The sequence below is a fragment of the Nerophis ophidion genome, linkage group LG24 (genome assembly GCF_033978795.1).
Source record: "Nerophis ophidion isolate RoL-2023_Sa linkage group LG24, RoL_Noph_v1.0, whole genome shotgun sequence".
NCBI classification, from domain to species: Eukaryota; Metazoa; Chordata; class Actinopteri; order Syngnathiformes; family Syngnathidae; genus Nerophis; species Nerophis ophidion.
In genome coordinates this window covers 21,146,197-21,156,886 of record NC_084634.1, presented here as the reverse complement: position 1 = coordinate 21,156,886, position 10,690 = coordinate 21,146,197, and the positions used below count along the sequence as shown (strand labels likewise).

The 10,690-nt window shown below is 38.9% G+C and overlaps 1 long non-coding RNA gene across 1 annotated transcript; it reads right to left on the bottom strand.

Annotated features, from left to right (window-relative positions):
- Positions 1 to 2,217: 2,217 nt before the first annotated feature.
- On the bottom strand, positions 2,218 to 5,718 carry LOC133542178 (uncharacterized). The gene is made up of 3 exons (XR_009804085.1): positions 4,637 to 5,718; positions 3,032 to 3,720; positions 2,218 to 2,499 (listed from the first exon to the last, which is right to left on the bottom strand). It is a non-coding gene; the product is annotated as an uncharacterized LOC133542178 (long non-coding RNA).
- Positions 5,719 to 10,690: the final 4,972 nt, after the last annotated feature.

Genomic DNA, 10,690 nt, shown 5'->3' with positions numbered 1-10,690 from the left:
CATATCACAACATACAAGATGCCGTCATGGCGACACAACCTATCCCGGGCTACCGCGCATGCTCGTCACTCCTGTTGCATGCTGGGTAGGGTAGTTCTTTTTTCCCCTGGCTCATAACATTAAACTATAGTACCATGTATATGCGTTCAGTTTATAAAAGCACCAAGCAAACAGATATGGTCATAATTATTTTAAGTCCACTACGCAGAATAAACACAACATTATTAATATTGCTACTACGGATAATTTGATCAAAAATTCCCTAAAACAGCGCACTACCTATAATATAAGTTTTTTAAACATAAGATCCCTGATAAAAAAAAAATGTTTCTGCTGTTACCTCAGAAATTGCCTGTTCAGATGTTATGATTGTGGCTCAGAGATTTGTATGTAGATTATATTTATTTTCCATAACAAACAAGATAACTTAAATACCCTGGCAGTGGCAATAAGCTTAAATGTTTGTATTTACATTTTTTGAGTTGATTTTCATAAAATTTGCTATTTAACTGCTACTGTTTAACAAGGACTGATTTAAATTGTGTTTGCACAACAAATGTTTTGGCGCTTTTGTTCATGTGGGAGAATATTCCAATAAAGGTGCACTACACACTACTTTTGAATTCATTATTGGGCTTTGCGTATACAATGCAGTTAATCGCGATTAATAAGAGAAATAGTGCGATTAACTTCGATTAAAAATTTTAATCATTGCCCAGCACTAATATATATACAAACCCCGTTTCCATAAAAGTTGGGAAATTGTGTTAGATGTAAATATAAACTGAATACAATGATTTGCAAATCCTTTTCAACCCATATTCAATTGAAAGCATTACAAAGACAACATATTTGATGTTCAAACTCAAACTTTTTTTTTTTTGCAAATAATAATTAACTTTGAATTTCATGGCTGCAACACGTGCCAAAGTAGTTGGGAAAGGGCATGTTCACCACTGTGTTACATCACATTTTCTTTTAACAACACTCAATAAACGTTTGGGAACTGAGGAAACTAATTGTTGAAGCTTTGAAAGTGGAATTCTTTACCATTCTTGCTTGATGTAAAGCTTAAGTTGTCGTGTTTTACGCTTCATAATGCGCTACACATTTTCGATGGGAGACATGTCTGGACTGCAGGCGGGCCAGGAAAGTACCCGCACTCTTTTACTACGAAGACACGCTGTTGTAACACGTGGCTTGGCATTGTTTTGCTGAAATAAGCAGGGGCGTCCATGATAATGTTGCTTGGATGACAACATATGTTGCTCCAAAACCTGTATGGACCATTCAGCATTAATGGTGCCTTCTCAGATGTGTAAGTTACCCATGCTTTGGGCACTAATACACCCCCATACCATCACACATGCTGGCTTTTGAACTTTGCGCCGGATGGTTATTTTCCTCTTTGTTCCGGAGAACACCACGTCCACAATTTCCATATATAATTTGAAATGTGGACTCGTCAGACCACAGAACACTTTTCCACTTTGCATCAGTCCATCCTAGATGAGCTCGGGCCCAGCGAAGCCCGCGGCGTTCCTCTGTGTTGTTGATAAATGGCATTTGCTTTGCATAGTAGAGTTTTAACTTGCATTTACAGATGTAGCGACCAACTGTAGTAACTGACAGTGGTTTTCTGAAGTATTTCTGAGCCCATGTGGTGATATCTTTTACACACTGATGTCGGTTTTTAATGCAGTACATCGCTTACGTGCAGTGATTTCTCCAGATTCTCTGAACCTTTTGATAATTTTACGGACCGTAGATGGTAAAATCCCTAAATTCTTTGCAAAAAAAATGTTTAGCAGTTTTAACATCAAATATGTTGTCTTTGTAGCATATTCAACAGAATTGGGGTTGAAAATTATTTGCAAATCATTGTATCCTGTTTATATGTACATCTAACACAATTTCCCAACTCATATGGAAACGGGGTTTGAATGTATTTGTATAAATACAGCCTATTATTTGCGCACTATTTACAAGTTATGTACCAAAAACACGACCACCGAAAAAATACTTTGATCAATGAAAACAGCGCTGCAAAAACCGGCTGTAAACAAGAGGCACTGCATTTTCTGAATTGAAACACTCATTTTAAAGCTTTGACATTAACATTTTAACACACACTAATCTGGTTCAGAAAATATGAGGACCTTATATGAAACACACTTTCTTGGTTGAAACAATATGAGGACATGACGAGTGCTCACATGTAGAATTTATGTTGTTGACTTGTAACATCTCCTGTTTTGCTAAACATGAGTTCCAAACTCCCTACTGACTAACATGGATGTACCCTTACGAAAATGTTGTCATATAAACTGATCTGTGAGAGATTAAAATTAATAAATGTCTTTCAAAATATAGGTTGGGTCAAATTTAGAGCAGATATAGTAAAAATAGACATGTAATAACCTGTTGGAGGGATGAAGTCGGTTTATGGCTGTCATCTGAATCTAGAGAATGTTGAGATAGAACCTCAACAGTTGGTTTCTGCAACAAAACACAAAAATATAATGTCATAACTAATTAATTATAACATTCTCACAACTTTTTGTTGATAAAAATCTGAGCATACAATGCCAGATAAAGGGTAAAGATTATTACAGAGTTTCAGCTCTTAGACAATTCATTAAGAATGTAACACACACAAAAATCTGGTTCAGAAAATATGAGGACCTGAATTGAGACACTCATTTTAAAGCTTTGACATTAACATTGTAACACACATTTTCTGGTTCAGAAAATATGAGGACCTTATATGAAACACACCTAAGTCTTTCTTGCTTCAAACAATATAAGGACATGACGAGTGCTCACATGTAGAATTTATGTTGTTGACTTGTAACATCTCCTGTTTTGCTAAACATGAGTTCTAAACTTTCTACTGACTAACATGGATGTACCCTTGCGAAAAAGTTGTCATATAAACTGATCTGTGAGAGATTAAAATAAATAAATGTCTTTCAAAATATAGGTTGGGTCAAATTTAGAGCAGATATAGTAAAAATAGACATGTAATAACCTGTTGGAGGGATGAAGTCAGTTAATGGCTCACATCTGAATCTGGAGAATGTTGAGATGGAACCTCAACAGTTGGTTTCTGCAACAAAACACAAAAATATAATGTCAGAACTAATTAATTATAACATTATCAGCACTTTTTGTGGATAAAACTCTGAGCATACAATGCCAGATAAATAGTAGAGATTATTACAGAGTTTCAGCTCTTAGACAATTAATTAAGAATATAAAACACACTAAAATCTGGTTCAGAAAATATGAGGACCTGAATTGAGACACACATTTTAAAGCTTGGACATTAACATTGTAACACACACTAATCTGGTTTAGAAAATATGAGGACCTTATATGAAACACACCTAAGTCTTTCTTGGTTCAAACAATATAAGGACATGACGAGGGGTCACATGTAGAATGTATGTTGTTGACTTGTAACATCTCCTGTTTTGCTAAACATGAGTTCCAAACTCCTTACTGACTAACATGGATGTACTCTTACGAAAATGTTGTCATATAAACTGATCTGTGAGAGATTAAAATTAATAAATGTCTTTCAAAATATAGGTTGGGTCACATTTAGAGCAGATATAGTAAAAATAGACTTGTAATAACCTGTTGGAGGGATGAAGTCGGTTTATCGCTCACATCTGAATCTGGAGAATGTTGAGATAGAACCCCAACAGTTGGTGTCTGCAACAAAACACAAAAATATAATGTCAGAACTAATTAATTATAACATTAACAACCACTTTTGGTTGATAATATTCTGAGCATATAATTCTACATAAACAGTAAAGATTATTATAGCGTTTTAGCTCTTAGACTATTATTTAAGAAGGTAACATTCACTAAAATGTGGTTCAGAAAATATGAGGACCTGGATTGAAACACTCATTTTAAAGCTTTGAATTAAACATTGTAACACACACTAATGTGGTTCAGAAAAATATGAGGACCTTATATGAAACACACTGAAGTCTTTTTTAGTTCAAACAATATGAGTACATGACAAGTGATCACATATAGAATTCATGTTGCTGACCTGTAACATCTCCTGTTTTGCTAAACATGAGTTGTAAATTCCACAGACTAACATGGATGTAAGCTTAAAAAATGTTGTCATATAAACTGATCTGTGAGAGGTTAAAAGGACTAAATGTCTTTTGAAGTATAGGTTGTGTCAAGTTTTTAGCAGATATAGGGCAGCACGGTGGAACAGGGGTAAGTGCATGTGCGTCACAAATCGAAGGTCCTGAGTAGTCCTGAGTTAAATCCTGGGCTCGTGATCTTTCTGTGTGGGGTTTGCATGTTCTCCCCGTGACTGCGTGGGTTCCCTCCGGGTACTCCGGCTTCATCTTACCTCCAAAGACATGCACCTGGGGATAGGTTGATTGGCAACACTAAATTGGCCCTAGTGTGTGAATGTGAGTGTAAATGTTGTCTATTTGTGTTGGCCGTGTAATGAGGTGGCGACTTGTCCAGGGTGTACTCCGCCTTCCGCCCGAATGCAGCTCAGATAGGCTCAAGCACACCCCGCCAACCCAAAAAAGGGACAGGTAGTAGAAAATGGATGGATGGATGGATAGTAAAATAGTCAAGTAATAACCTGTTGGAGGGATGAAGTCGGTTTATCGGTCACATGAATCTGGAGAATGTTGAGATAGAACATCAACAGTTGGGGTCTGCAACAAAACACATAAAAATAATGTTAGAACTTATTAATTATAACATTATCAGCACTTTTTGTTGTTAACATTATGAGCATATAATGCCAGATAAATAGTAAAGATATTTATAGAGGGTTTCTGTCTCTTGTCCCGCTCATGTCTTGAGATGAACTTCCCTCGGTACTCGACCACAAAAGAACCTTTTTAAATTGATGCAAGAGCAAATACACCATATCCTGATAAAACAGTTTATCAATTAACAATGTTTGGAATATCTGTTTTAAAAAGCAATAATAATAGTCGTTACGTGACTAAAAATTCTATTACAAAAAGAATTACTCTTTCATAAATGTAAATAATTATTAAATTAAGTACAAACCCCGTTTCCATATGAGTTGGGAAATTGTGTTAGATGTAAATATAAACAGAATACAATGATTTGCAAATCATTTTCAACCCATATTCAGTTGAATATGCTACAAAGACAACATATGTTTGCCTGTGTATCGGCTGGGGACATCTCTGCGATGCTGATCCGCCTCCGCTTGGGATGGTTTCCTGCTGGCTCCGCTGTGAACGGGACTCTCGCTGCTGTGTTGGATCCGCTTTGGACTAGACTCTTGCGACTGTGTTGGATCCATTGTGGATTGAACTTTCACAGTATCATGTTAGACCCGCTCGACATCCATTGCTTTCCTCCTCTCTAAGGTTCTCATAGTCATCATTGTCACCGACGTCCCACTGGGTGTGAGTTTTCCTTGCCCTTATGTGGGCCTACCGAGGATGTCGTAGTGGTTTGTGCAGCCCTTTGAGACACTAGTGATTTAGGGCTATATAAGTAAACATTGATTGATTGATTGATATTTGATGTTCAAACTGATAAACATTTTTTTGGTGCAAATAATCATTAACTTTAGAAATTGATGCCAGCAACACGCAACAAACAAGTTGGGAAAGGTGGCAATAAATACTGATAAAGTTAAGAAATGCTCATCAAACACTTATTTGGGACATCCCACAGGTGTGAAGACTAATTTGGAACAGGTGGGTGCCATGATTGGCTATAAAAACAGCTTCCCAAAAAATGCTCAGTCTTTCACAGGAAAGGATGGGGCGAGGTACACCCCTTTGTCCACAACTGCGTGAGCAAATAGTCAAACAGTTTAAGAACAACGTTTCTCAAAGTGCAATTGCAAGAAATTTAGGGATTTCAACATCTACGCTCCATAATATCATCAAAAGGTTCAGAGAATCTGGAGAAATCACTCCACGTAAGCGGCATGTCTGGAAACCAACATTGAATAACTGTGACCTTCGATCCCTCAGACGGCACTGTATCAAAAACCGACATCAATCTCTAAAGGATATCACCACATGAGTTCAGGAACACTTCAGAAAACCACTGTCACTAAATACAGTGTGTTGCTATATCTGTAAGTGCAAGTTAAAGCTCTATTATGCAAAGCGAAAGCCAATTATCAACATCCAGAAACGCCGCCGGCTTCTCTGGGCCCGAGATCATCTAAGATGGGCTGATGCAAAGTGGAAAGGTGTTCTGTGGTCTAACGAGCCCACATTTCAAATTATTTTTGGAAATATTGGACACCGTTTCATCCGGACCAAAGGGGAAGCGAACCATCCAGAATGTTATCGACGCAAAGTTCAAAAGCCAGCATCTGTGATGGTATGGGGGTGCATTAGTGCCCAAGGCATGGGTAACTTACACATCTGTAAGTTACCCATCTGTTTGGAACAACATTTGCTGCCATTTAAGCGCCGACTTTTTCATGTACGCCCCTGCTTATTTCAGCAAGACAATGCCAAGCCACATTCAGCACGTGTTCAGCTTCATAAAAAAAGAGTGCAGGTACTTTCCTGGCCGGCCTGCAGTCCTATCAAAAATGTGTGGTGCATTATGAAGCGTAAAATACGACGGAGGAGACTGAAGCTCTACATAAAACAAGAATGGGAAAGAATTCCACCTTCCAAGCTTCAACAATTAGTTTCCTCAGTTCCCAAACGGTTATTGAGTGTTGTTGAAAGAAAAGGTGATGTAACACAGTGGTGAACATGCCCTTTCCCAACTACTTTGGCACGTATTGCAGCCATGAATTTCTAAGTTAATTATTATTTGTAAAAAAAAATTATTCCGTTTGGATTTACATCTAACACAATTTCCCAACTCATATGGAAACGGGTTTTGTAATTAATGTGTTACTTGAAAAAGAAAAGTTTTAAATATCTAGCATATGCAGTTGAGAGACATTTCATGAGAGCAGAGTGTGTGTGTGCCTTTAAAAAGCTGTGCCTTTTGCCAAGTGACGTGGGACTTCAGCGCCCAGACATCGCAGAATAGTTCAGCTGTATTTTTTAGCTTAGCAGTGGCAGTTAAGATAGTTCTGTTGAATGTTTTTGTTCGTGTGTGGATGAGGCCTCTTTCTATTTGATATCGTGTTCGTAATTACTTCCGGGGGTTGCTTTCATTAGTAAAAAGATATTACCTGCACTAACCCTTCTGTGCTTCTAACGCTGTCTTGTTGACATACAATCACATCAAAAGTAGCATGCCACATTACATAAAACGCATGGTAACAGCGTTGTAGCGTACATAAAAGTTATTAGCTTACTCGTTACCGGTAAAAGTAACAGCATTAGTAACATCGTTTTCATATACCGCTGTTATACCATCCATCCATCCATCCATCATCTTCCGCTTTTCCGAGGTGGGGTCGCGGTGGCAGCAGCCTAAGCAGGGAAGCCCAGACTTCCCTCTCCCCAGCCACTTCGTCTAGCTCTTCCCGGGGGATCCCGAGGCGTTCCCAGGCCAGCCGGGAGACATAGTCTTCCCAACGTGTCCTGGGTCTTCCCCGTGGCCTCCTACCGGTTGGACGTGCCCTAAACACCTCCCTAGGGAGGCGTTCGGGTGGCATCCTGACCAGATGCCCGAACCACCTCATCTGGCTCCTCTCGATGTGGAGGAGCAGCGGCTTTACTTTGAGTTCCTCCCGGATGGCAGAGCTTCTCACCCTATCTCTAAGGGAGAGCACCCCTACACGGCGGAGGAAACTCATTCCGGCCGCTTGTACCCGTGATCTTATCCTTTCGGTCATGACCCAAAGCTCATGACCATAGGTGAGGATGGGAACGTAGATCGACCGGTAAATTGAGAGCTTTGCCTTCCGGCTCAGCTCCTTCTTCACCACAACGATACAACGTCCGCATTACCGAAGACGCCACACCGATCCGCCTGTCGATCTCACGATCCACTCTTCCCCCACTCGTGAACAAGACTCCGAGGGGCCATAGAGGTCAGGTGCATTGTGAACTGGGCGGCAGCCGAAGGCAGGGCACTTGGCGGTCCGATCCTCGGCTACAGAAGCTAGCTCTTGGGACGTGGAACGCTGTTATTCCAAACACTTCTAATTAAAGCCATATAATACAACCTCTATTAGACTGTAAGGAAATGATCCAAATGAGATGTTGATACAGTTACCATTGATATGATACATAACAAGACATACCTTTCCAATCATTGATCCACTGGGCCTTAAAACAAGACTTGTCACATCCAGATCAAATATACTCGGTGGCTTCAGCCTCAGGATTACGTCTCGCTCTTCTTTTGGGTACGATGTCTATTTCATGTGTTGATGCGCCTAACAAATCCACACATAAAAATGAAAAAAGTCAGTGACACAGAAATAAAACAAAGAACCAAACCCTTCAAAAACTGTTAAATTTAGGATCAGTGCAGACATGAAGCTTCTCAAACAAAGAACTAATGTAACAATATCAGTAACATGCCAACTCCACAGTGCTTATCAGCTTGAAATATTTGTATTTGAGAAAAAGTATAAACAATTTGAAGAACTTTAGTCTGTCTTGTTTAAAATTAAGAAAAGGTTTACTAGCATAGTGATCAAGGGTGATGGGTCAAATGCAGAGAATAATTTCACCACACCTTGTGTGTGACAATCACTGCTACTTATAATCTTCCATGCAACTTTAAAAAAAAAAAATGTTAAATGCCTTGGCCTTGGCCCAGAACTGAAATGCTTAATTTAACCTCATAAAATCAAATCTGATTGCAATTAATAACAACAACATTTAACTGTTGATTATAATGAACTATTTTCCTATGTTAAAAAACATTGGTCTATTTAATTACGTTAAACTCCATTTTATGCTCACCTGATTCAACCATGCTGCTGAAGACTGTCAAAGATGGTTTGTGGCCAAGATAGATGTCCCCCTCTGGTGATGCAGGTCCCGGAAGTGATGTTCACTGAGCGCTCTGTTGTGCTCAAAATCGTGTGTGAAGTTGTGTATTTCGATTATAAATGGTCCTTTTGGAAAACCCTTTTTATATATGTATTCAATATTAAGTGTGATACATGAGCTGTATAACTTCCATGATGAAAATAGTTAACTAGTGATTTAGCCCTCTGTTAGGAGCAGACATCGTCCAGCGGCCAATCAGGCGGCGCCTAACTGAAAATTGGACCAATCAGACGCCGAGACTCTTCAGAGTGGGCGGAAGTAACCATCTTGAACACCATGTAAAGTGAATACCTCCAAAAACAATCCCCATATTAATCCTAAATTTGCCCCAAAGATAAAAATACCCAAATAATGTGCTATTGTAACCATTTGAAAATATTAAATACTGTGTGTAGTTTGAATTGCATTTGAATTATTGCCTTTGTCTCAATCAAGGTTGAAGGTTGTTTTTTTTAATGCAAAAACCTACATTTCAGGCACATTTAAAGCAATTATTGTGCGGCATTGTATTTTAGTCAACAGAATAGCAAAAAGTCCAATACAGTAAAATACTGAATCAAACAAATTAAATCATCACCATAATCCCTTTATTACTAATTGTCTAGCCCAAATCCTCTCCAGATAAACCAAATTAATAGATAAAACTAACACTAAAAAGGATGAGATCATCAGATCAGTTGAAAATGTGTTGTTATTTGATTCAGAATTCAAGAGTATGTTTATTGCTGTAATGATTAGATGTTTTTCAAAATGTTGGAGTGTGTGAGTTTCTGACCCACATGACATATGAGGACATATGACATATGAGGACAAGTGTGTGTGTGTGTGTCATAATAGCAAAGATGGCCACTAAGGGCAAAATCGAAGGTGAGCAAAAAAATTAAACACACTTTCACACACTTTTTCTGAAAATTTGACAAATGAAGACTTCAGAGATTTTTGGTCTGGGAACATGCTGGGAGGGTCTAGAACACGATAGCATTGCGGGAAATATGGGGACATGGAAAATGTCCCCATATTTCAACAGGTCCTCATATGTAAGGTGAAATTTCATAAAAATGTCCCCATATGTCACTTTGACAAACGCACACACACACACACACACACACACACAGCCTGAGGAATGGAAGGAATGTGTCGGCGGTGGTTGGTGGCCAAAAGCGCCTCTCTCAGCTCAGGATAGATTTGATCGGGGGTGTTACAGAATAGTCACGACAGTGCATGACATGCTGCAATGCCTGCAAGAACAACCCCCAAGTAAAAAATAAATAAAATTCATGTACGTTTTTTGTTGCATTTTTTTGTGTAGCTCCGGTAACTGTGTCGCATGCACAACTACAGTAACTAGGGGGTGGAGCTTAAAGCCATCCTTCAGGCAACGCTGCCTCCTGGCCGAAAAAGCCATGGCTGGGGGGAGGCCATGTTGTCATCGGGGGCTTATTTCTCGCAAGAGAGTTCGCTTCATTGCCCGTTTTTACCTCAATGCAAAAAAAAAATGAGAATATTCCAAAATTAAAGGTGAATATTTGCCAAACGAATACGGAGGCAGACTATAAGCGCCTTATCCAATTTAAATGAAAAAAAAAAAAAAAAAATCCACTTCACCTGCTATATTAAAGAGTGATTTCACACTCATTTGAGTAATATAATTTAGAATGTTCCGGAAGTTACTGTCGACCAGTGGTCCCCAAACTTTGTGACTCGGGGGCCGC